At 39.9% G+C, this 21,126-nt stretch overlaps 1 long non-coding RNA gene across 1 annotated transcript; it reads right to left on the minus strand.

Moving 5' to 3' along the window:
• Positions 1-1,406: 1,406 nt before the first annotated feature.
• On the minus strand, positions 1,407-14,094 carry LOC137607715 (uncharacterized). Its single transcript, XR_011038030.1, has 3 exons — positions 13,899-14,094; positions 5,851-6,021; positions 1,407-3,209 (listed from the first exon to the last, which is right to left on the minus strand). It is a non-coding gene; the product is annotated as an uncharacterized lncRNA (long non-coding RNA).
• Between the last annotated feature and the right edge of the window lie 7,032 nt (positions 14,095-21,126).

The raw sequence follows: 21,126 nt of genomic DNA on the forward strand, positions 1-21,126 counted from the left end.
ACCATCAACCAGCTACACACACACATGTTGTGTTCCCATAATTAGTCTTAAAGGTAATTAGCACTGATTTAGTTTGAATTCAGTTTTAGTTAACAATAAATCAACAAGGCTGCCCAAAATGTATGCACCTGCCTGCTTTTGTTTGAATAATTATTTAATTATTTAATTATTTAAAGTAGGCAGATCCTAGGATTTCTGTAAACCCTATAATCTTTATTTCACTTCTCAAATATCACCATGTTTGTCTGCTATATATTTAACTCAAACTAGTGATTTTGAAAGGAAAATCTGTCAACTTATCAGGGCTGCCCACAGTTTTTCAGACCACTTTATATGTTTAAAATTTCAATAAAGTCATTTATTGAATGATCAGAAATTCTTTATTGAAAAAATAAACTGACTTATGATTGGTTCATTTTTTTTACTAGACAGTTTAAAAAATGGACACAGGATAAGGAAAGAAAGGGGTAAAGCTGTCAGCCTAATATCTGAATGCTGCGTTATTTTATTTTTCTACGCTGTCAAAATCAGAATCTACTGTACGTGTTGTTATTTTTACCATGAATCACCTTCAGGTGTACAGGTGCAGCGTTTGACAGTCACCCCTCAGCCTTTCTTGGACGTACACAAAGGGTCACTCATGTTTGCATCCAGCAGCGCCGTCACACGGCCCGCCTTGGACGCCTGACAGGCCGAATCCGGGGTTCAGCCACCCCATGTGTGTGTTGATTTTTAAGGCATCTTGAGCAGGAATCCCCAATGCACAAGTGTGGCAACGTCTTCTAAACGTATTAACGCATTAGAACTAAAAAGAAAGTTCACTTCCAGCACAGGATGTCGACGCTACAATCCGTTCTCCTTCAAGAAGCCACCTCTTTCTTGATGACAACCAGCGCCACATCCATTTCCTCCCTAATACCTGAACTAAATACCTCATTTCTCTTGAACTCCAAACGCTTCTAAATGCGTTGGGAGCTCATCAGAGAACACGCTCCATAAACAGCAGTGGGTACTTATGCTAACAATGGAGTTTTCACTTGAAACTGGTTTACCTTCTGCTCCAGCAATCAAAAAGAAGTCAACTTGTAATTATTGTGGAAAGTGTTTGTTTGAATTTTAGTCGACAGAGGTATTTAAGAGGCTGAGCCAAATCCTCGCGCGGTCTCCCTTGAACCCCCCGACAGAAGACACCGAGACCCCTTTAATCTCGGCGTTAATGCACTGACAAGCTCTTCTGACGCACCTTTCATTTGAAAATGTTTAACGTCTCCTCACACTCTGCTCCCGTCGTCTCCTGCTCCTCACCCCTTCTTTCTGGAGGCGAGTAGGCGTCGTCAAATAATTTAAAAAAAAAAAAAGAAAGAAAGAAAGCCTGAGCTAACTTCTGAGGAACATCAGTCTGGCTTTAATCAGAATTTCAGTACTGCTTTTTTTCTTTTGTTGTTGTTGGAGCAATTCATTTATTAAAGCTACAACATTTGTAACATCCTGCTCTCACACCTGTTCTTGCATTCCCAAGAGAGGCTTGAATCCAATCGTCTCCACTTCCTGTCACTCGGGAAAAGTTGGTTGCTTCCATCCTGCACAACATGTTGCACCTTTTTTTTAATCACTTTATATCAAATTTGTGGTCATTTTTGCACCCATTTGTTTATTTAAGCTCTTTTTTTTTTTTTGCATGAGTTGTGTAACTTTTAGTAGTTTTTATGCATCCCTGGTCTTCTTTAATGCACCTTATAAACGCCAGTGTTTAATCTCGGGCACTTTGTTAATTGGAGCGTCTTAACTGTCTGTTTCCTTTCAGACGAGCGTAAGAGGATTGAAATCCTTCATCGCCGCGCTTTTGAAGATCTATTTGTCCTAATACCAAACTAGACAGCAGCATGGTTTTGAGAGCTGTTCAGCCGGGGTCCCCACTGTGTCCATCGCAGGGGGGGTGCACGAGTTAGCATGTGGAGAATAATTCAGATCTTCAAACGCCATTTTTAATCCAGATCTTAGTTATAATCTCAGGTAGTCCGGTCCTGAAACTCCTCAGTAAAAAACCTGTTGTACCTTTTTTTTGATCGTCTTTGTTCAAAGTTTATCAGAGCTGCAACTTTTCGGTTTTATGTCGTCGGCGTCCTTGACCCCTTAACCCCCGATTTGTTTCACAGCTGATCCGGCGGATTCTTTAATCATCATCACGTGTAGAATATTCATCCTCGTGTCCTCGCCGTTCATCCAGCCGTGCTGCAGCTGTTATTGTTTGCAGCTGGTAACCACACTTTGGCGGCTGGTAATAATTTGGCATCACGGAGGGGAATGAAGAAAATGTCCCGAGTCCTTTGATCTGACTCTTGACAGCTTTTGATTTGAGGAACTTTTTGCTTTGGATACACTTGTGGATAAAGTTTTTTTTTAAGAATGACCTTGTAGTTTCTCTGTGGTTTGAAAATATTTCATGGTAGACGAACTTTTGACATCGCTCCAGCGCGAGATGATGTCTTGAAAGCTTGACCACCCTTCTCTGAAGATGACAGGCCTTTCCAAGGATCTCCTACATCATATCTGGAGAGTTTTAACTCTCAGGGAATAAATAAATGAGAGATTCATCACTTGTGAAAACCTTTTAAATATGCAGGTCAGTGAACTCAGAGATGCAAACTGTTGAGCGTTACCTCCACCAACCTCCCCAGCTGATTTCAATGAATAAAAACCGGAAAGACAGCAAACATATTTTATTAAATCGATAAGATTTTATGCTCTTCATCTTCATCTACCTCAATTTTTATTTATCTGACAGCTTTTTACCTTCAAGTTGTGTTAGAAGAATTGGTTTTATTCTTCTTCTGAATATCTGGTAAGGTGATTAGTTATTTCTGTTCACTAGCTCCTTCGTGTTTGTGTAAAAAGTTCATGTTAATGTTAATAATTACGTCGTGTTATTTGTTTGTTTGTTTGTTTGTTTGTTTACTAATTGTAATAGAAAGAATGGGGTTTAAACACTCAGTTTCCTCACAATCATTTCTAACGTGACGAATGTGAATTTTAGTTTTAAAAATAATAATTTACTGCCGGGTCTGAGACATCATTTTAATTTTATTCTACCGTCTAATCTATGAGTGCAAACCTGTGTGTTTTTAGCTCACCTCAATGGATGCGTCGTTCGTTCTTTAATCGGTGTGATCACATCCGATCAGATCCGATTAGTCATCAATAGTCTTCATCTAGAAAGTCATTTAAGATATAAATACCGGATAAATACCCAAAGATTAGAAAGAAATAAACATAACATGAGCGTCAAACTTTTAGAAGGGAAAAAACACAAGTTTAAACCATTTAATTCTCACACTCAAATGCATTGAAGCCTTTTTTTATTTACCCCCCCCCCCCCGGCCCATTCCCCACCCCACCCTTCCTGCCTTGATAAGTGAAAAATATTACATTTTATATCCTGGAGGCAAACATTGATTGTAGTGCTGATGTAATTTAGTGACGATTACGGGGCCACAACCTCTTGGCCTCCGCCGCAAACACACACACACATCCACACACACACGCACACACACACACACACACACACACACACACACGTCATTAATGTATTTCACTTCAAAGTCTTGGCAATTTTCTGATGACATTCACACTCCTCCAGGGTCAAACAACATCTCTCTGCCTCCGTATCAATTATTAAATATTTTAAGCAGCGTACCGCCTACACACCCCCCACCACCACCACCACCACCACCCCTCCCTCGGGACCGATGCCGTTATCATTTTTTGTCAGAGTCAGTTTCCATCTGCATTTGTCATCCTTCGCGCGCATTTATGAGTTATCAATCGCTGTGTCAGGATGCAAAATAACTGATGTTCTTTGGGGCGGGATTGGATGGGACTATCTGGGGCTTTCAATCAATGCATATTCTCCCCTCTCCTCCTCTTCCCTCCTATGCCACTACTCCCTCATAAATCTCAAAGCATTGTGGGGGCTGTAATGTATTTGCGGAGGCCGGGGCTTGTGGGTGCAGATGAGGTGGTGTGTCTGGGTGACAGAAGCAGTAGTTTTATTATCGAACATTACACCTTAGGGTGAACACGGTATCGGGGGGCTTTCAGACTATGTAAGCTCGGCACGGTGGCAAAAAAGGAGGAGGCTAGACGGCACAGCGTGCAGGACAAGAAGGGATTACTTTCTGTCGTCCATAAATCAACTCTCCGGCGGAAACTAATCTTTCTGGCTGGATGGCAGAGTAAATACTCAGGCTGTAGGGACGTAATGTGTTGCTTGATGTCTGGTTATGGCTGCCTGGTTGCACACAGGAATGGCGAGAAGAAGCCTCCTCGCCGGCAGTAACAAGTTTGTTAATGTACACCTTCCCTCCTCCTATATCCTTCACTATCTTGTTTTCAGGTGATGGGTACCTGCATACCTGTGTGTGTGTGTGTGTGTGTGTGTGTGTGTGTGTGTGTGTGTATTGTTGTTGGATATTAAGAGTATTGAAGGATAAATGAAGCATTTAAGGTGTTAAAGCAGTTTTTGACACTGGATGATGATGATGATGATGATGATGATGATGATGCAAATTACATAAAGTTTTTAATATGTACCTTTACTGATTTGGATTAATTTGTCACAGTCTGGATTTTTGCTTTATTTTATTTATCCTCTTTTCATTTTGTCGTGTTTTTCTTTGTCACTTCCTGTCTTTGTTTGACTTCCTGTATTTTTGCCCCGGTCGTCTCCAACCCGTCACCGATCAGCCTCCTCTGTATTTCGTTGGCGTCCCTCTTCTCAGTCGTCGCTTCATCCTCGTTTCCTTCTCGTGTTTTCGTCCCGTGTTTGTCCCCCGGTATTTCCCCGAGGCTCAGCCGTTTGCTTTTCTCTTATTGATGTCTTCTAGGGTTTTTGTTTTTTTTGGCTGCAACCCAGCCTATTTTTTTGTTTTGTTTTTTGTTTGTTTGCTTCCTGCCACTTCCTGTTCTTTTTTTTTTCAACATTGCATTCTTAAAGTTTGATTTAATGCATTAAAGGCAAATTCATTTCTTCCTACAATTCAAACACGGATGAAAGAGCAGACGTCCTCACTGTTTGAAAAGCTTCCAGATGGAAGTTGAGATTAAAAAGTTATGACCTCTTTTTCCATGGAATCATTTATACGTCTAACTATGACATTTATGATAATTAGCATTAAACTAATTTGAGATGCTGTAAAGAAAAGAATTCTGACCCATAATGAGTCTATCATGCAATTTCTAAATACATGCATTTATTTTAAAGTCCAAGCAAATACTACAAACATGCAAGTAATTATAATTCATCATAACTAATTAAGTTTTTAATGAACTGATGCTAATTCTTACCTTTTATTATAGTTAATTCCATTCCTTTACTTATTTATTGTTGGTGCAGAACCTACTTTAATTTGTCTGTTTTTATGAAACAGAGCATTCTATTTACTGTCAGCTATTTTGTCTAAATTTTGCATTTAGGCTTTGTCCTCCAAAAAAAAGAAAAAAAAGAGTGACAAAAGTTTTCCCCATGACTTTTGAGATATTCTCTGCAACAATGCTGCTATTCACAATTCAATGTCGGCATTTTATGACCACTGAGTGACTTCACAGCTCCTATCTGTGACGCAAAATCCTTATTCATCGATTAGGCCACTGGATGTCTTTTATATCACGAACAATGAAGACATACAACATGTTTGGGCAAATAATTTCCATTAATCATCTTACAACCTTACAGAAAACAGACTCCTGACTGTCTGTGCACGTCTCTTTACTTCATGCTAAGCTAACCGCCGCTTGGATTTAGTGTATCAATAAACAAAAATATAAATTGAAAGCAAAAAATGTTGAACTTACTTCCGATATTCGATTTAATCACGATCGATCCATCGGTTTCCCCGTTGCTGGATTCTGGTTGAGGATAATCTGCTGATATTGACTGGAATCCATGACACCTTCACCTTTTAACTGGGTTCCCAGTACCTGTGCTGGTCACACAGCGCAGGTCTTCCTGATGATTGTCTTCACCTGTGTGTGTAGATCAACGATCAACAAGCTCGACAAACACATGTCGTGTTCTAATAATTAGTGCTAAAGATATTGAAATAAATAAAACAAGGGGTGCCACACTTTCTTTAAATCCCAAAAAACTTCATTTCACTTCTCAAATGTCACTGTGTTCGTCCGCTATGTGATATATTTAACTGAAATTGCTGATCTGAACAATGAGTGATTTATAAAGGAAAACCTTGAATATTATCGAGACGCCCAAACTTTATCATACCACTGTATGTCAATCAATCAATAAAGTTTTATTTATCAATCATGGCAACAGACGTTCCAAAGTTTCAGAAAAACCCAACAGAACTCTCTAGAGCAAGCATAAGCAACAGCGGCAGAGAAAAACTCCCTCATTGAGGAAGAAACTCCGGGCAGGACCCAAAGTCTTTTGGGTGTAAAATAGCTGACATGTCAGATGATATTAATAGTAAATTGGAACTTTTATTTATGTGCATTTTATCATCAACAAAGATGACAATGAGACAATCCGTCCATCTGTGTGAAAATTTATAAATTAGGCTAAGCTGGGCGGTACTTCGATGTCGACTACATTCCCCTGTGATTTTTTTTTTTTTTGTCTGGGGTTTAAAACTTTGACTTCTCAGCTTTTAAGTTGTGTTTTAAGGACCTGGACTTCTAAAAACCTCTTCAGCAGTTTGACAGATGGTTACTTAGCGAAGAAGGGCATTACCATTTGAGGATATAGTCCAGCACCGGACATAGACTCCTTAATGTTTTATCAGTAGGCAACATAATAAGAAGCCAAGCGGAGTCCCAGACCCAATTTAAGTTCAAATCAGGCCTGGGGGGGAAACAAAAGAAAAAGCCCCGGTGACATGTAGCCTCCTCCCAGTAAATCACCTCCTGCATTGTTTCTGGCCTCATCTGGTTACTTGGTGTGTTTTTACATTTCCCTCGGAAAAGGATTTTGTCACTCCGGTTGAGGACACCGCCGGGGCCTCGGGGCCTAAATGACTATTTGATATTGCAACTCGGACAATTGCGCATCTTCTTCTTCTTATGTCGTGATCCCCCGTGGAAACGACACACTTGATCCTGAAGGTGTGTAAATCAACGTAAAACTCTCCACGAGGCGATTTTTTTTTGGTTAGAAAATGATTCAGAACAGGTTTTGTTTATTTCGTTTGTGTCTGGTTGAGTTTCACAAACTGTCACCGAACAAAACAACAACAACAAAAAAAACAACAACAAAATGTCAGATTTAACAAATTTATAGAAGAAGAAAAAAAAAATGTAACGATTGATGAAAAATATTTGTCTTAAAATTTGCTGATGTCGGTTCTCGTCACCTTGTAAAAGAAATCTGTTAAATTTTCAGTAAATGTTTTGAAATTTGCAGAATCGCTGAAAAAAAAAAGGGACTTTTGATTAAATATTCTTATATCTTAATTTTACATGCAGCACTTCCTCACATGCCTCTGTTTGGACATAAATTAGCTTATTAGCATTCTATCTCATAACTATTGTGAAATATGATAATTATTACAATTCTTACTCTCGATCCGGAGTGGGAATGAGTTGACTACATGGACGCTGCGGTCAGCAGCACCCCACGGTGGAACCCTAATGGGATCCGCTGACCTTCCATCTGAACGCCAACATTCATAAACTTCCTTTTCATCCCAACAAACTGAGCCGTTTGTTTGTACGTCGACTTCTGTGTGCGAAACGCCGGCGCCCGGATTCAGCTGACCAGTCGCAACATTGCATTATTCATAAAACATAAACACGCAAAATGGATTCCCCCACCCCCCCCCACCCCTCCACCCGGTCCACTCCCCCAGCGAAGTCAGAAGATTAATGAGTCACTCTTTAGGTTATAATTCAAAGTTCATCCTCACATACATCATATTTTGAAACACATAGATTATGAGAGAGAGAACATTTATCATATGACAAGGCATACACAAGCTCTCCTGCACACACACACACACACACACACACACACACATGCACATACAATTTGTATGTGGCCCTACCGGAGTGAACCTCCTCTTTCACTTCCAGTTATTCTAATTTTATTCAGACTCATCTCCTCTGAAGCATTAAAGTGCCGTTTGCACAAACAGATGAGAGATAATAGTCTAAGAAACTGGTCATTCTTATACGCCGCTGCGCCGCCAGAGAAAGAAAGATGATAATCATTCATCACAACAATCAAAGCATGAGACACGGCGGGTTTCATGCAGCCTCCCGACATCTGACGAGCACAACCGAAGCGTTTGAGAGCGAAAGTGAGAAAAATCATTCATTTCAGTTTTATCGTTTTATCTCCTATAGCAATTAAATAAAATATGCATGCAGTACTATAATATCATTACCTGCAATTGTTTCTTATATGATGTGATATGTGTGCCTGATTTGCCTGCTTTCAATATGGATCTGGAAATAGAATCAGTTGGAATTTTTGTTTTTAATCCAACAAAAACACTTTTAAATGATTTTTTTTTTTAAATAAATTTTTGGAGAATGAAAAAATTAGATGAGAAGATCAATTCTGCTTTCATGACTGTATGGTAGGCCCACAGCAAAAGGAAATGGTTATCTTATCTGTTTTATCTTGGCTTAGCTCTGGTTAGCTTAGCTTAACTTCCCGGAAAGAGCAGGAAACCGCTAGACTGCCTTTATTTAGCATGGGATTTTCTAAAACTGGTAAAACATGCAATTATTTTCCAGCTGTAACACCAAAACACCTATATTAGCTGGCTGCTAGCTGATCAGTCGTATTTAATGAACACATTTGAATTGGAATTGGTTTTTCTCATCCGATTTTCTCAAGAGATGGATGGAAAGAATATTTCTTAAAGACCGATTCTCCTTGGATAAGCAGAAAATTTCTTACCTAACATATTGGTTAAATATTAATTTACTACATATTTCTTGATATTTCCACTTTCGTAGCGCCAGGAAATTACGAAATAGCACAGCTCTGACAGTTATTCTTGAATGACGGTGACAAAAAAAAAAAAAGAGAGATGGCAGGCTCATCAAAAATAATTCATTCCTGAATACAAATCTGCTACATTGGATTAACGGCCGGTCACAAAATGAAACACAGACTTCATCAACTTTCTAGCAATTCCTACTGACAGCTGATAACCTCTCAAACATCCCAGCAAAACATTAACCCTGCCTCTCAAAATGACGGACCTTATTATGTTCTAATCTTCCCTCAAATACTTGATAAGAAAGGCTCATTTGAGTGCCGATGGAGCTGAGAATACAGCCGAAGCTGAAGAATAAATACAGCTATCGTATCATAATCACAAAGAGGCCCGACTGCACACATTTAGAAGCAAATTGGTGTCTTCAAAAAGTCCAATCACAGTTTTAAAGAGGCGATGCCAGCAGATTGAATTCTCTCTAAATTGGCATGGCAATGTCACAGATGCCACTTCAAATGAGGTTTGAGCATACATTCATTCTGTAGCTCATTGGCTCACGCGCTAATCCTCTCCATTTGCCACTTGTCAGAGGCGAGTGTCATTTAGCGTCACCATCATCCCACAATATTTCAGCTTTTTTTTCTTTTCTTTTTTTTTTTTTCACCAACTCACACAAGACGAGTCAGTCTTTCAATCAGGCGGAGGCGGGTTTTGTTTTTTTTTTTACAGATCAGCTTAAAACCTTTGTGGGGCCGCTGATGAGATCATAAATTATGCCCTCCCGAATGTTTCTAATTTGGCAAAAAAATATGAAGACTTATTACAGAATTATAGGTCAGAAGTTGGTGGTGTTTTGGGTGTAGCTGACAAATCCTCAAGCGCTGATTGACTCATTACAAGGCTATAGCTCAGGAAGCCGGGTTAGAAAAAACGTGCAAAATCAGTGTGAAACTCAGTCGATTATTGCTAACCTTGAGCTTAAAACAATTTTTTTGACGATGGTTTCAAGGTCAAGAATAAACTTGGAAGCATGTTTGAACCTGAAACGCTCCTAAATCTTATTATTTACAAGGATCCAGTCGCCAATGAAATCAATCATTCGGGAAATCCAGTTTTTGGCCTTCAATAATCGAATAAAACGTCAAAGACGTCAACAATACCAACATTTTCCTGTGGTTTTATCTGCTCCTATGTTCCACAATGAAGCATTGTGGGTAGGTTCTGAGATAAGCCATTTTTTGAGGAACAAATGAGAAGTCCAGCACCTTTTGAGGCTTTATTGCACAACAAGCTCGGGTAATTATCACGTACACGAAAAGCCAAAGTTAGGATGGATGAGAAACGAGGATGGAGGAACACGAGGTGGAAAACGAAGGGATTCGACTGGAGGAACAGAAGAAAGAGAGAAGAAGAGAGAGAGGAAGAGTGGTTTCAAGCTTCATCACCTTTTTCCAGGTGTCTCTGCCTGCATGATTTCATCTGCGAACCGCGATCAGCTCCCTTAATGAAATAAGTAATTAACATATTATAATGGTTGCTGCAGTTTGATTTGACAGAAATCATTTTCCATAACTAATACTATGCTAATTTAATCTGTTCCTCCCTTGCCAACATGACCTTTTTTTTTTTCTTTTTTTTTTTCATGGCAGATTTCTACTGTGTTCGTGTGTGTGAGTGTGTGTGTGTGTGTGTGTGGGAGGGATTTGTTTCAGACGCTGCAAACGGACAGATTCGTATTACAGCAGGTGATGAAAAAAAACAAAAACGCAGAGATAGAGTGGGAAATTAAGTGCATTCAATATTATCTCCTCCGCTGAGTGCATATTAATCAAATGGAGAAAAAGCGTGATGTCGGGACGCCTTGATGTGATTCTGGATCTGCAGAATTCTGACCTTATGAAGCTGGAATTAAATTACAGGCCTTCAATGCGTTTGTTGTCAATTCCACTAAATTTAGAGTTTCTGTTGCCGTTTTAAATTAACAGACGTTACTTACAGGCAGCGTTTGTCCTTAATACAAAAGATTCAATTCAAAAAAAAAAACTTTATTAGTCCCCAAGGGACGACTGAACGCACATAGAGCAGGATAGGTGTAAAAACATACCATGTAAACGTAAACGGTGTGGACATGAATAATAATCAAATAATAACATAAAAGTCAATACAATGTTGGTTAAATAGTAATTAAAAACCTAGTTAGTACAAAACCTAGTTAGTTTACAACCTAATCTGTTTAAAAACCTAATGGGTTAGTTGGTTCAGAAAACTAACTGATTTAAAACATAGTTATTTCAAAATGTAGTTCATTTTAAAACCTAGTTGGTTAGTTCTAAAACTAGTTAGTTTAAAGCATAGTTAGTTCTAAAGTTAGTTTATAACATAGTTCTAAAACTAGTTAGGTTAAAGCATAGTTAGTTCTAAAGTTAGTTTAAAACATAATTCTAAAACTAGTTAGTTTAAAGCATAGTTAGTTCTAAAACTAGTTAGTTTAAAGCATAGTTAGTTCTAAAACTAGTTAGTTTAAAACATAGTTCTAAAACTAGTTAGTTTAAAACATAGTTCAAAACCTAGTCATCTTAAAAACCCAGTTAGTTCAAAAGCCAGTGGGTTGGTTCAAAACGTAGTTAGTTAGTACAAAAACTAGTTAGTTTAAAACATAGTTAATTTAAAAACATTGTTAATTAGTTCTAAAACTCGTTAGTGTAAAACGTAGTTCTTAAACTAATTAATTTAAAACATAGTTCAAAACCTAGTTAGTTCAAAAGCCAATGAGTGAGTTCAAAACCTATTAAGTTAGTTCAAAAACTAGTTGTTTTAAAAACCTAGTTAGTTCAAAACCCAGTTAGGACAAAGACTGTCCTCTTCCTACACGTCCAGCTTTAGTTTGGTCGTTCCCCCTGAGGTTCAAACCCTTCAGCGTTTCCCTCCGAGGAACCCGAGCCACCTTGGCTATCCAGGCGCTAGCCATCCCTCAATCACGATCATGTGAGACTCCGGCTATCGTCGTCACAAGTTCTCATATTGGGGGGGGAGAAGAGCGAAGGAAATAAGTACCATTTTATGTCATTACAGAAGGTCACGCGGTGGGTGAGGGATGCAGGAAGTGAGGAGGAAGCCATCGGCGCGGCGGTCTGGCTTCAGGACGACTGACGCGATGTGTGCCAGCCGGTAACGAGACAGCGCATCGCCGGGGTTCTTGTTTTTCCCCCGTGTGATGGCGCCGAAGCCTGGGGGCGTGCTGAACAACATTACCATACCCCTCACCTCCTGTACACAACGCTCGTGTCATCGCGGCCTCGCCGTGGCGTCGCCCATCTGAGGCGTGACGCCGTCGCTGCTTTAGCGTTTCAGGCATGAGCTCATTAGTTCAATCAGACTCAGACCAAAACATAATCACCTGTTCTCATCCGGAACGCTGACTTCTGATGAAAGTTAGAATCTGTGGAGAATCTGTGGAGCTCAGGCAGTTTTAGTAGAAGTTTTTAAAAAGATTTTTTTTTTTTTTTTTTTTAAAGTAATTCCAAACCAAATTCCTGCCTCCTGCCCCTTTAATCTGGATCAGATCCAGAATTTGGAGTCTTCCCACCTACGTTCCCAACATTTTTTAACCAGATTCATCAAAATTAGTCAAACATTTTTGTGCAATTTTAACACACAAACACTATTTTGTCCCCCTCACAGCACAAAATCCCAAAGAGTCTCCAGCTATAAAACATTCATTCATTTTAAAATCACAACATTTATTTCAGTGACTCTTTTTTTCTGGCTATAGAACAAACTATACATGGAAAACACAGGAACCAAAAACCTTTTCCACGATAAAGATTTTGACCTTTGATGAGAGATTTATGACTAGGAATTAAATCTTTGGATTGAAAATCTCTGATTTGTTCTCTTTTAATTCATTTTATATAATAAAATTTAAAACTACCAGTAAAAGTGATCTAGATGTTCGTCAAAGGCTGGATTCCTGCTCTCCTCTTGCATATCCTCTCTACATATTATTACTATTAGTATTACTATTATAAATTTTCCAAGGTCATGACAACGCAGAAGCGTCTCCATGGTTACAGATAAATAAAATTGTTGTTGATGTGTTGTTTATGCACACACAAACACACACATTTTTAATGACGGCAGACAAGATATATTGGAATTTGAGAGTCATTGACTGTTTTGCCATATCGATAATAACATGATTTTCACTGTCACATGGTCAGATCTTTTTTTTTTTCTTTTATTTCTTTGTGTGTGTGTGTGTGTGTGTGTGTGTGTGTGTGTGTGTGTGTGTGTGTGTGTGTGTGTGTGTGTGTGTGTGTGTGTGTGTGTGTGTGTGTGTGTGTGTGTGTTTATTTGTATGTCTGGGACGAGATACAAGCTGTAGATTGGCTCGATTATGAGTTTGTTCTACCCAACGCTCGAATACATAACAGCCCCATGAAAAAAGAACAACCCTAACCGCCTTCCCCTTCCTAGTGTGTGTGTGTGTGTGTGTGTGTGTGTGTGTGTGTGTGTGTGTGTGTGTGTGTGTGTGTGTGTGTGTGTGTGTGTGTGTGTGTGTGTGTGTGTGTGTGTGTGTTATCCATCTGTCAGTTGTCAGTGCCAGGGAGTGATACAGAGAGCTGTCACTTCTCGTCAGCCCGCATTGGTGAGGCCTTTTGCAGCTGCCCTGCCTGAGTCAGGGCCAGAGGAAGTGTGTGTCTGTGCGTGTGTGTGTGTGTGTGTGTGTGTGTGTGTGTGTGTGTGTGTGTGTGTGTGTGTGTGTGTGTGTGTGTGTGTGTGTGTGTAAAAGAGAAAGAAGACTGAGCGAGATGGAGGAGAGAGAAGCAGAAACGAGAGGACGGCAGTAAAGCGATTAAAGCGGAGACGGCAGCAGGAAAGCCGGAGAGCGGCTGGAACCGGAGCAGGACACACAGCAGACTGGAAACATCATGTTACCTTCATTTGTTCAGCGCTGTATCACTATGCACCCCACAAGACATGAGGTCACCCGTGACTTTTATCATCCTCTGTCGGCGACCGGCAGGAACTGCATCAGCGTCCAGAGAGGCCGACGTTCACATGGAGGAGAGATTGAACTGTTAATGTGGAGAAAATTAAAGCTCAGGGGGGGGAAAAAACATTTTAAAAGAAGAATCTTGGCCCTATATGACCGTAAATTTAATGAATGAGTCGAATAAAGATGAAGAATTAACCTTAAAGTCCCATTTGTGCGACGCCGCTTCCATTTCCATCGCATCTGAAGAGAAAATTTAAGCAAAACTAGTCTTGAAATAAAAATAAAAAAATTTAAAAAAAGAAAATCATCATCCTGTTGTTCTTTGTTTCAGCTGCAGACGTTTGAGTCGCATTCATGAAAAAAAACAACAGTGAAATTTAGAGAATACTGGCTAATAAAATAAAATAAAGGTATCTATTATAAGTCTTTGGCTTAAAGGAGCAGAAAAGAAATGAAAGCAGCGCAACTCATGACTGGTCTATAGAGCAGACTTTGTATTAGGAAACAAACAACAAACAGAAGTAATGAACAACAATAATAGTCTTTGACTATTTAACATCACTATCTGTTTGGAACAGCTGCAGGTCTCTGATGGTACAGTTGGTAAAAATGCATTTGTCTGTTGGAAATAAACGCCATTTGCAAACTTTTATTTATTTATTTATTTTACTCTGGATCAAATCCAAGAAATTATGTTTTATTTCCATAACAGTCGCTCGCGTTTAAGAAAAAGCTTCGCCATCTGCGCAAAAAGTCACACAAGCAGGCGACGGTTAAACCTTGGCGGCGACGACGACGGATGACGTCACCGATCCGGTGGGTAAAAATGGCGGTTACTGTTGACAAAGATAGATTTTAACGTTATTTTAACATTACTTGGTTCGCATTAAGAATAACTAAATAATGATTTGAGATGAACGGCGTCCTAGGTTGTTCATTTTTTGCTTCTTCTTTTTTTTTTTTCTCTCCAGGTCTTTTTAGATGAAACAACCTTCAAGGAAAACACCAAGATGAAAAGCACGACTGGGGCCTGTGAAGTCGGTCGGAATCCAAGAGCAGAACTCAACTTCATCTTTCATCTCTCTGTTTAGTCGGTTCAAATATGTTGATGGAGAAACAAAGATAAACCGCAGCCGAGAGAAACGCCAGGTTTCCTTTTCAGGCGCCACGAAATTCTCCCAATGAGAGCAGGGATGCTGCGACTGCATCTCTCCTCTGAAAGGAGGCTGCTGTTGTCATCCCCCCCCTCCCCTCTCTATTCTTTCCTTTTGTCTAATTAGGATGACTAATTTGGCAGCATGATTGCCACCTTCAGCCACGCAGGAATTCGCAACGGCGCTATTACGGCGAGCATTTTATGTGAAAAATGTCCACATTCAGGCAAAGTGCAGAATCAGCAGAGTTTATGAATCACTTAGGCGACGCGACGCGAAGGCGGTCGGAGCACCTGTGCCTCACAGCCGGGAATGTATGAGGACAACAAAACAAAAAAAAACAGGGAATAAACGTCAATGAATCAGACGATTTTAACGTATTTCAACGCCGAGGGCAAAAGGTCGCGTAAATACACATTTATCGTTTTGAAAAAACGTGACGAATGTGTTGATCATGTGACGCCAGAAGAGCCTTTTTTTTTTCTTCTTTTTTTTTAGCACAATCCATTGTTTGACTTTGTCGGATTAAAGACGTGCAGGAGGTTTACCGTGAGTCAAGTGAACGCATCACCATACCCGTAGAACGCTTTAGCCTCATTCAGCCTCATTTTTATGGCAATTCCTTTAATAAGTGAACCTTTCTGGTGAAATAAATGGCGCAAACTACCGGCGCCTTTAGCACATGTAGCTTAGCTTTCAAGCACATGTGACTGCGGTAGCCAAACATGTGGTAGCCTTGAGCGGTCTGAGGATATTTGTCGTAAACTTTTGTAATAATGACATCACATGACGTCATGCCAAAATATTGCATCAACTTCTTGAAATCTCGCTCGCGTTTACAGTATTTTCCGCGAGATAAGGCGCACCTGAAGGTCTTGAATTTTCTCAAAAACCAACAGTGCACCTTATAATCTGCAGAAAACACTGTACTTCAGGTAGCCGTTTAGCGAGTGGGGAGGCTAACTTCGTGAAATCAGCTTTTTGCATTTTTGTTGTTTTATTGTTTTTTTACTTTTTGGAAAAACGTAGGTCATTTCGCGCCGACTGTAGTTTGATTCTTGCTCTACGCTAAGAGTTTTGTCAGAGTGATTGATATTTGTTTTGAGTCGCTCACAAGCCGCTAAGGATCGTACGACTTTTTTAAGACGGGATGCATCGTAAAATAACGTGAAATTGTCTCCTTCATCTTCTCGCTTAAACTCATCCGATCCCATCGCCTGATGTTACTGTACGTTTCTCTGATGTAGATACATCTACCAGTGTGTGTGTGTGTGTGTGTGTGTTTGTACACCTAAAACCTGGCATTAGCAGGATAAATAAAAATCATCGGCTTTCTTTTTTTTTTTTTTTTTTTTGAGAGGATAAACACACAGCATACCTTTAATAAAACTCACTTCAAAGCTTCACCACCAAAGCTTAGAGAATCCTTCCTGAGGCATCAGCGAAATCAAAAACAACAAACATTGCACTTATGCTCTTCGAATGTTGTGTTTTTTCCTGCTCGAAAGAAACCGCGCTCACACACTATCAAAAAAGTTTCAAAGCGCTAACACGCTTCCCCCCACCACCACCACCCCTCCAATAATGTACCAGGTTGTGTCTTTCTAATCTCAGCAGGCTCGAGGCACGCGTGTGCGGTTTCTTTCTTTTCACGCAATGTGGAGTTTCTGACAAAAGGTTGGCAAATTGTGACAAATTACTTTACACTGGATTCATCTCGTCTTTGCCAGGTTGGGCCAGAAATAAACGATTTGATTTCTTTCTTTTCTTTTTCTTTTTTGATTCATTGCATATTAAAGGTTTTCAATGCCGTTCTGCAAAAAAAATATAGATGAAACAATGTGAAACGAGTCTTAATGAATAAAATAAAGAGAACAGGTTGGGTTTTTTTCTTAAGCTGCACAGGCTGTGAAGGTCAAAAACCGATGTCGCCACATGGCTACAAACGCTCATGGTGGCTGTTTGTCAAGGGGGGGGGGTTTAAGAGAGAGATTCTGACAATCCCCATGCACACCACCCAGAAGAGAGAGAGAGGAAGAGAGACATAGAAGGAGCTTTTGCCCTATATAAAAGTCCCTGTGGGAAGGGTTGAGGATGTTTGATTCTCTTTGAGTAGGCATTTTGTCATGTTTTATATTGTTCAATGAATAAAAAGCAGTCCTTGACTAAAGACTTGAACTCCCTTTGGACGTCTGCTACACCACCGCCGACTGTTTGCCTCGGCTGCGCTCCTCCATCTTTTCCACCTATGGGCAATCACTTAATGCAACGTTTGCTGCTTAAGCATGTGCATTACATTACATTTCACTCATTACGCCGTGCATAAGGACGTTTAACGCTCGCGTAAATGATGGTTTTTAAATCTGGAAATCGCTATCACTCCTTCTGTAAAGCCCTACTTTCGAAACAATTTAATTAGAATGTATAAGCTTATTTACACTTGTGTGTGTATATATGTATATATATATATATATATATAGGGTGGGGGGAAGAGATGAACGCATGCAATTTCTCACACTCCATCTAAGATACAAACGCTTTATGTTTTGATATATCTTTCAAAGTGACATAACGCGGTTCTTGTCTCATTGGTGATAAGATTCTCAAAATTCCGATCATTATCCATTTTTATCGGTATCCACATTTAATATGTTTCTGAAACAGGGAGGAAATCTCTTGACTTTTATGAATCCAACAATCTCTCTTCTGTACTGGGCTGCAAAAAGTCACCCCAACATCTATGATTAATGGTTTGGAGAATGTAGACACATTAAAGATCAGCGGTCCGAGGACCGACTCTTGCGGAACCTCGTTGTCAGATAGTCGAGTACCTTTTGTATGCAATGCTAAATATCTCTGTAGAGATACCCCGATAGCGATTCGCTATAAAATGTTAGCCGATCGTTCCAGCAAGCGGATCAATATGTGCGGCGCATTTTGCTTTACACAAATTAAGAAACATTTAAAAGACTATTACCTGAACACGTCCTTCAGAAACTGAATCACTACCTCCTTTACGCCCCGGGGGGTTGTTTCTGTCCTCTCAGGCATGTTAAAAGGTACATGGAGAGTTTTATTGTTGGAGGGGCTCGGACACAGTAAAGAGCCAAGAGCTGGTGTTTAACAACACTATTAACGGCGAGATGGGAGATCGATAAAGCGAGGTAGAGAGGAGGCGCATCTCTGTCACTGTGATGTGTTATTAGTGGCCTGACGGTGGAAAGATCTGGCTTCTTTCCTGTTCCCGGGCTTTGTCATGTACTTTGTTCCGCAGCAATTAAAACCAACAACGCTCTTTCCACTCTATACTACAAATTCAAAGCCTGTAAATAACCATTTCATAAATTACAGAAGCATTAACAAGTGTCGGCCCCCTCGGCGAGATCTTTGACATAACAAATAATACCTTTACCTGAGAGATTTACAGTATTTTGGCACCATCCAGATAAAATCCTGTCTTCTTCTTAAAGCTGCAGCTCACGATTGTGATACCTTAAAGGTATTTGAAAAGAAAAGGCAGACATCATGACAAACAAGGAAATAGCAAAGAAGTACATGTTCTAAAACACTCCTAAATGGAAAACAAAGACTGTGAGAGACTCAACGCCAATCATTTGGTCACAGTTGTCCAGTCTTACCAAAGGAAGTTGGACATTTTCCTAGTAGATCTCTCCAAGAGTGAAAGATGGGATCTGGACCCATCTTTGAGTCCAGATGCACCCAAACTCAACAACCACCCTTCAAATCCTAGTCCTGTTAGCATTCCATTCAGAAAGACAAGGCGGGAAAAAGTCGTGCTGAGTGTCACGTAAAATAGATTGTCGTCCACATACATGAATCTTCTACGCGTAATATTTCACAAGCAGCTGCGATCCCGCATTAACGAAAAAAAGACGATTGTTTTCCTGGCCGAGGTTTCAGGAAGTTCAAACGTGTATCGCCATGATTTACTTTCCAGATCCGTCGACTCAACTTCAAAGTAGCTGAAGAGATTAGATTTTGGATTTATTTTATGCATCTTTGTCACCAAATTGCATGATATTGATTTTTACCAACAGACTCTGTTTAACATATAAGTGATGGATGCTGGAGGTCCAGGAGGCCTGTCTGGGTTTGATATCTTTGTGTGAGACTCCCAAGTCTTTTTTGTTGGACCTTCGCTGTATTAAATGGATTGCTCAGAAGTGTGTGTGTGTGTGTGTGTGTGTGTGTGTGTGTGTGTGTGTGTGTGTGTGTGTGTGTGTGTGTGTGTGTGTGTGGGTCTTTTTATGCGCGTTTGAGTGTGTTTGTGGTGGAAAAGCTTTTGATAAAATGTGAGGAATGGCGTTGTTTTAACCTTGCAGTAGCATTTTACAACAAATCATTGGGTTTTGACTGTTTGTTGTTCGTGTTTTACCATATTAAAGCTTCATCCATTGATTTTTTTTTTCTCTCTTCATTAAAAGTGCGTTGCAGCAGAGTGTGCAGTCACTGTTGGAGTTTCTCCTCCAGATGTCTCTGTGAACTCCAGATGCTCTCGGATGCTGTCTCATACAATCATCCTTCTTCATTCCCACTAACAATTAGGTAATGAAGTATTGATTTTTAGTTAGATTCATATTGATGCTATTAGCTTTGCATTGATAAATCACTGATGCTGGGAACCAGACCAGGAAGACATTACAGTGCGTTAATCTGATGGATACGCTTTCTTCTTCCTGCACGTCTCCCTCGACCTCGAATGTCACACTTCATCCTTGTTGTCTTTTAAAGCGGGTTCACCATGAAGGCTCGACAAACGTCTCCGTTTATAAAGGTGTTATTCCAGGTTGAGAATGCGGGCTTCCATTATTTGATCAAGCCTATGATTATATTGTTTAATGTCGCAATTAAAAGAAAGAGCAAGCCAGGCTAACTGGAAATTACTTTAAATTCACAGAGTGAATTATTCTATTACATTTAGTGAAAAAATGTTTTACTTAACTTTCATTCCTGATCAATGTCATTCGGTCCAAGATGCATAAGAATATACGTTAAAAGACTGTCATCATATAACATTAAATACCACACCTTTCCATTATTACACATCTAAGTGTAAGTTTTCATTACCTTCAATTTTAACATAAATTAACCGCTTTTATACTTTATTTTGACCTTACTTGGCCAGAAATTTGACCTTTAACCTCTTAGAACCTATGATATGACCTTAATACATAATTCTACTTAACTGGGTCCACATTTGAGGACAATAACCCTAACATCTACCATCTTCTTAGACAGATCTTATTATATGGATATTGGGGGGGGGGGTGTTCTTTGGTTTTACTTATTAGGTTTCAATACGGCAAAAAAGCAGACAAACTCTTAAAAAATGCATTTCTAAGAGGAGCACAGCTCTATTTAAAACGAAAGAACGGCTCAAAAATGAAGTCAGTTTTATGATGCAGTGTTCACTTGGCACACACACACACACACACACACACTAACTTGGTCCTGACAGCTGTCAGTCCAATCGGCCACCGGTCGATCTTTCCTCTCTGCTCGACCACAGCCGGGCGTTTCTCTGTCAGACAACATATGTCGCTGCGTTCCTGCCGCTCGGAGCGTCCTGACAGTTTCCACTCCCGGAGCCCGTGGCCAATCGGAGCCTCGCTCTGAGAACATGATCTCTGATGTCTCTCAGGCAGCGAACCCATGCTGTCACTGCACCAAGCTACACCACCACCCAATGACAAACACAGAGTGACAAGGACGTGCAGGCACACCAGTGTCCACACACACAAACACACACACGGTCGTACAAATATTCACCATCCACTGATATGTGAGGCAACAGTTGATGTCAGATTTTTTTGGGGGGGGGATTTATTTTAATGGTTTTAGTGATTTTGTTAAAAGTTCCCTGTGAATTTGTTCCAGTCAAGTTTGACATTAAACATCTGATAAAAGTCTCCATCAAAACTCTCTCCATATTTTGTGGATGTGAAAATGTGTTAGGAGATGTTTCACAGCAAACATTTTAACCAGAGATTTA

The sequence above is a fragment of the Antennarius striatus genome, chromosome 14 (assembly GCF_040054535.1).
Source record: "Antennarius striatus isolate MH-2024 chromosome 14, ASM4005453v1, whole genome shotgun sequence".
In the NCBI taxonomy this organism is placed as follows: Eukaryota; Metazoa; Chordata; class Actinopteri; order Lophiiformes; family Antennariidae; genus Antennarius; species Antennarius striatus.